Raw genomic sequence first — 6,090 nt, 5'->3', positions numbered from 1 at the left:
TGACAATTTTAATATGACAGTTATTTAAAACTGTCGTATTTTACAATATAATACGATAATTGTAAGACTGTCACATTTTATATATAAAATACGACGTTTTTAACTGTCATTTTTTAAAGTATCATATTTTATTAGTAAAAGATGACGTTTTTATTCGCCATTTTTTAATAAATGTCAATAGTTTTCTTTTTACTTTCCCTCTCACTTGTCATGTTTGGAATTTTTCAACTTTTAACATTGCCTCCACATTTTCCCCCCCTCTCAAACCCTCCTTCTGACTCACCCAACCCTCCAGGATGCTTCTCTCCAAAACCTTGCATTTCCAAATTCACATTTTGGAGATTTTCACATTCAGTTCACTCTCACTTTCCTAAGACCACTCCTCCACTGCCACCACCGATACTGCCCCTTCCTCCACCTCACCCGCGTCGAAACCCTAGACATTGAATTATCTATATTAGTTTCTAACGAATATTATTTGGTTCTTATGAGCAGATGAATTGACAAACCCTAACCGCGTCGTCATCAGTGAGGAGATGAAGAGATCGGAGAAGGTGGAGGTTGGTGAAGGGAAAGAGGACGAGAAGGGTGGCGTTGGCAGGGGATTAGTGGATGGAGCCGAAGAGGGAGCGATCATCATCATTGTCAAATTGTTCTCCCTGTAGTCCCGAACGCCTCACGACGGTGATAGCATGGATAGCGAGGTTGAGAAGCTAAACGAGATGGCGGAAAGGAAGGAGGGCTTGGATTCACAATTTTTCATGAAGGGGATCGTGGTGGGTTGTTAGTAGACATCGACACTGCTTTTTCTGGTGAGCTTCCCTCTCTATCGCTTATGAATTTATGAATTAGAAAGCACTTGTGAAGCAACGATGATACCAATTTATAATCAAACCTTTTGGATAATCGTTTCAGTTTTGTTTTTCTTGTGCAGATAGGGAAAAGTTCTTCATTTTCATATGCTTTGCTTGTGCTCTCATGACAGTAGAGGTAATAACAGAGGGTTGAATAATGGTGTTAGCTTTGTTCGTTAATTGGCTCTGGCTGTGCTCTCATGACAGAAATGTTGACTCATTAATTGTGTTTACTTACTACTGATTTGGTACATTAGAATGAGAAGAGATTGAGATCGATTTTCGACTTTGGCTCGTTAGAATGAGGAGCATTTGAGACTAGTTTTGGGTTTTGCATTGCTGTGATTTTAGCTTGGCAAAGGAATTCTTAGTTTAAGATAAAATGTTCCTTTCTTAAATTTTAAAATGGTTAATATTATTGACCCTCGTTCTGCTGAATGTGTTATATCAATAGTAGAAATGAAGAATGAAAGAGAAATTCTTTGCACCGGTTTCCTTTATAAAATTTCATGGGTTGAAGTCACAAGGGATCGTGCTTTAATAATGAGACTGCTGAAAACACGTAGAGGGACTTTGGCTCTAAATATCCTGGAGGTGAGAATTTTGTAATTCATTCAAATGTTGCAGTATTTATCATTCTTATTTACATTGTATTTACAATAAATCTGGTTATGTTTCCATTTGTATAGAACCCCAAACCAAGGTTTGCTTATAAGTGAAACATTTTGGACCTTTATTTATTGGATTTCTTCTAAATTATTATTAATAATAACATCAATGTGATTGCTTACTAATATTATGAAATGTCTTTGACAAAGACTTGATTTGCCTATTTAGAATAATTATAATCTATAACATGTCAAATGTCTTTTATGGGTTAACTTATATTATTTTCTTAAAGCATGTCAAATGACACTTGACCCATTAATCTAACAGAGCCAAACCTAACATTCATAACCCCTTTAGAATATTTAGAATATGGATCTGATCATAGTGTGGTATTATTATTACTTGGTTCATTGGATTGGACCAATCACATTAGATGGTTTACTTTCAAGTGTCCCTTTTCATTAATCTAATATGTTTTCAATCGAAAATCTGGTTGATTCATTTGTCTTCTCAAAACAGGTAAGGGACAAGGAGGAAAAAAAATCCAGAAGCATGTTCATCTATTTCCAAGGTTAGTTCATCATGTTCAAAATGTGTATTAAACATAAACAATTATTGTATTCATTTCCTAATGTTTGAGTGTGGTTGATGATACTTTATCAGAAAGATTAATAGAACTATGTTATTTGTGAAATTATGTCAAAAATTATTATCCTCATTCTTCCAATGTTTATCTCCTCCATTTATATCAGTTTCATAGTATATCATTTCAAGGTCTTATCCAAACTATTATAAAAAGTTAAATTATATAAAAATAAGTTAAGCAAATTGATATAGGAAAGATAAAAAATAGGAATGTTTAAAAATGCAGTTTTTTTGAGTTGGGTTTAGTTTTAATATTTGGAAGACCTGATACTCTTAGCTAAATAATGATAACTTTGATGGTGGGAAAGTGAATATATTCTTTTTATATACACACCATTCTTATAATTTGTTTTATACTCTTATCAACAGTTATATTTTAAAGGATTTAATATGTTAAATGTCGTAATTGTCTATACAGTTGTTCTACTTTTTTAGTCAAGTATGATAAATACTTAAAACTTATAAAATACTTTTTTGACATTTATTTTATATTTGCGTTGAATGAATACTTTGATTAACTAATTATTTTAGTTAACTATTTTATTTAATTGTTTTGAGGATAGAACACCTTTCCCTTGTTTGAGGATAGAACATCTTTATTTAATTATTTTGGCATTTAATTGTATGGATATCTTAATTTATTTGAATTTCACTTATTCATATGTAATTGTATTCTTTTTTCATTGTAGGTACCAAATGTTGGAAAGTGGTGTGCCATCACCACACGATATATGAAGATCAAGTGGTGGGAGCAAAACAACTTAGAATTAGCATTGCAAGTTTTATAATTGTCTTATGAAATTTTAATGTTTTTTTTTGGATGATTGAATATTTTGGTATTTTGGTGTAATTATGTTATGTTGATAATAAAATAATTTAGTCTATTAATTTCTTTTATTATAGTATTATAATTTTTATATATTTTAAATTATTATCAAAAATAAATTTTATTAAATTATGAAAGTATTGATGCAGGTGAAAAATAATAAATAATTAAATATTAAAATCGTGACAATTGATAATGACGTAATTTATCTAAAAATTAATTATAATAGTGACAATTAAAAATATCATAATATTAGTTTTAAATGTCATTTTTTCATTGAATTTTGTTTTTTATTAAAAATATTACGTCAGTTTTAATTGACGTTATCTACCTTTTTAAATCGTCATTGTATACATAGTATAAAATGACGGTTGGTACGGCGATTCATCTTAAACCGTCACATTATACTTTGTGACGACAAGAATTACGACATTTCTGGAAAACGTCGCTCAAGTAAATAACGATAGTTAAAAATGACGTAAAATACAAAAATAATTGTCGCTACTTACACATTTTTTTGTAGTGCACCAACAAACCTCCTTCATTAGGTTTGATTTCATCCTCACTTGAAGATTGGGAAGAAGTGTGGGAGGAAGAACCTTTAGGGGAGGGAGGAGAAGAATGTTCACTTTCAACCTCTCCTTTAGGGTTCAAGATCATGTTCCTCTTTGTTGGGCAATTTGAAGCAATGTGACCATAGCCCAAACACTTAAAACATTTGATGGAACTAGTTCTTGAACTTTGAGAAGAGTTTGCACTTTCATGGGAGGTTCTAGACGAATTAGTCCTAGGTGGGTGGTCTTTGGAAGGTGGTTTCTCATCCTTTCTTTCTTTTCCTTTCCAAGTTCTAGAGTAGTATTCATTGTATGAAGTATTCCTCTTGGCCTCTTGTTTCTTTTTCAATTGACTTTCAACTTTTAAGGCCAAGTGTAAAATTTTGTCAAGAGTGGAATACTCATACAACTCAACTACATCTTGAACTTCTCTTCTAAGACCACTCACAAATCTAGCTACCTTTTCTTCTTCACTTTCAAATTGGAGTCCTACTTTGAGAAGCATGGACTCCATCATTTTAAAATATTCATTCACACACATAGACCCTTGTTGAAGCCTTTGGAGCTTCAAAAGAGTCTCCCTCTTATAGTAGGAAGGAACAAATCTAGCGCACATCAAAGTCTTAATGTCCATCCAAGACGCCGCGGGTGGCTCTTGGTTAATATTGTCCATACACAATTGATGCCACCATGTCATGGCATAATCTTCAAATTCTAAAACTACTAAATCTACTTGTTCTTGATCACCAACTAAATGAATGTTGAAGATTTGGTCCACTTTTTGCTCCCACTCTATGTAGAGGTTTGGGTCATTCTCCCCCTTGAACTTTGGAATCTTGATTGGTGGAGGTTGTCTTTGTGGGAGTTGATTGCGCCTTCCACCACCATCATAGTCGTGCCTTCTTCTTCTTCCACCATGGCTAGAGTCCTCGGAAGAGGACCTCTTCCTTCTCCTCTCATCTTCCCTAAGCTCAAGTCTTTGGATGTGCTCTTGTAAGAAGATCTCACTTTGCCTCCGATCCGCCCTCAATTGGTCAAAAGTTTCTCTCCTACTCACTTCCATCTCACGTAAGATGTTGGCAAGGGTCATTTGTTCACTTTCTTGGGCCATAGGAGTCACCATGGGAGGGGAATAAGGTGAGACCGACTCCTCCTCTTCTTCTACCTCCAAGATTGGATCCATATTCATGTTCCTACACCAAATACTCACCAAAAACCGAGACAAGGAAGAGGTTAGCTAACAAAAAAATTCCACAACACTCTAGGAAGACAAGGAAAAGAAAACTACTAAGACAAAACAAAGATTACCTAAAGACAAGCAAGCAAAGCTCAAAAAACAAAAAAGTTTAACTTCTAAGGAAACTTGTTTTTAAAGACAAAACTTGAACAAGACTAAAGCAATGAAAAGCACTTTCAAAGACTCTATGGAAAGCATTTCAACAAGCCAAGATTATACCTCAAATTATGCATACACCAAGAAAGATCACACACAACAATAACAACACTAAAGAGCAAAATGAAAGAAGAAACAATAAAAATGGAAAGCATAGAAGATGAAGAATGGAAGAAGCACGCCACTCATAGGGGGGGGATCTAAGCCAACCAAGCCCTAGAGATGAGTGATGGTGCCGCCACTTGCAAGCAAGATAAGGCAAAGGTGAGTTCACTTATAGGAAGGAGAGCTCACAAAAATTGGTGGTTGAATGCACAAAGTTTATAACAAAATGATCAACCCTTTTACAAGACAAGGAGCACCCTTTAAATAGGAGTTCATAGGGGTCCTTTAGCAAATACAAAAACATGAAAAAGGATTAACTAGCAAACCCTAAACCTAATGTGAGAGTGAGTCTTGGCCAAGTGAAGGGAGATGATTGGTGGAGGCATTCCCATGAGGATTCTAGGCCAAAAGCGGAAGGAGACCAAGTGACCTTCTAAGGCATAAACCACAAAGGCAAAAGGAGAAAAGGTACATGTCTACTTTTGCTTTTGCTTTATGCTTTTTGCTTTCCTCTCTCTTTCACTTCATCCAAGTGCTCCAATCACCAAGTGGCACCTAGCCATGCTCTACTTTCTCTTAATTACCTACAAAACAAGACAAACAAGGATTAGCATGTTGGTTTAAGTTAATCTAATCTTGGTCAAAGGTCAACTTTGGATCAAAGTCAACAAGTCAACCAAAATAAATCAACTAGAAACCAACTTAGGGAATTCAAACTAAAGTAATGCAAAACAAAGATAAAGGTGATGGAATAGAAGACTCCCCTCTAGACATGCTTCTAGTGATCCTTCTTGAGGGAGCCTCTAAGGAGGTGGTCATGCCTTCATCAGAGGGAGAGGATGACATCAAGTGGTTTACAGGTTGAAGTTTGTATTATTCACTTTAAGTGGATTAAAGGTGAAAGAGGGTGGATTTAGAATAAATTTGTTAAAGTTTTTGAGTGATTTCTTGGATGTGATGTATTAAAATTATATTTAAATCAATGAAAAACAAGATTACCAAATTGTCCTTTATTTTAAAAATAATTAAAAATTATCATTATGAAGTTTGATTTATCGTAGAAAAAATATTGAAATGTAGAAATAAAAGTAACATATTTTAATA

General features: G+C 34.1%; 1 long non-coding RNA gene across 4 annotated transcripts; it reads left to right on the top strand.

Moving 5' to 3' along the window:
- The first annotated feature begins 221 nt into the window (after window positions 1-221).
- On the top strand, window positions 222-3,005 carry LOC114172218 (uncharacterized). Of its 4 annotated transcripts, none has more exons than XR_014995732.1 (5): window positions 222-812; window positions 916-990; window positions 1,309-1,448; window positions 1,983-2,034; window positions 2,798-3,005. It is a non-coding gene; the product is annotated as an uncharacterized LOC114172218 (long non-coding RNA). The 4 variants fall into 4 exon arrangements; XR_014995731.1 differs by having other exon boundaries at window positions 225-812; window positions 935-990; window positions 1,312-1,448; XR_014995730.1 differs by having other exon boundaries at window positions 225-812; window positions 935-990.
- The last annotated feature ends 3,085 nt before the right edge of the window (window positions 3,006-6,090 follow it).

The sequence above is a fragment of the Vigna unguiculata genome, chromosome 6, assembly GCF_037176805.1.
Source record: "Vigna unguiculata cultivar grain cowpea cultivar isolate G323 ecotype 2 chromosome 6, ASM3717680v1, whole genome shotgun sequence".
In the NCBI taxonomy this organism is placed as follows: Eukaryota; Viridiplantae; Streptophyta; class Magnoliopsida; order Fabales; family Fabaceae; genus Vigna; species Vigna unguiculata.
Note: the sequence above shows the minus strand (reverse complement) of the source record. Positions and strands in the feature narration are given on the sequence as shown.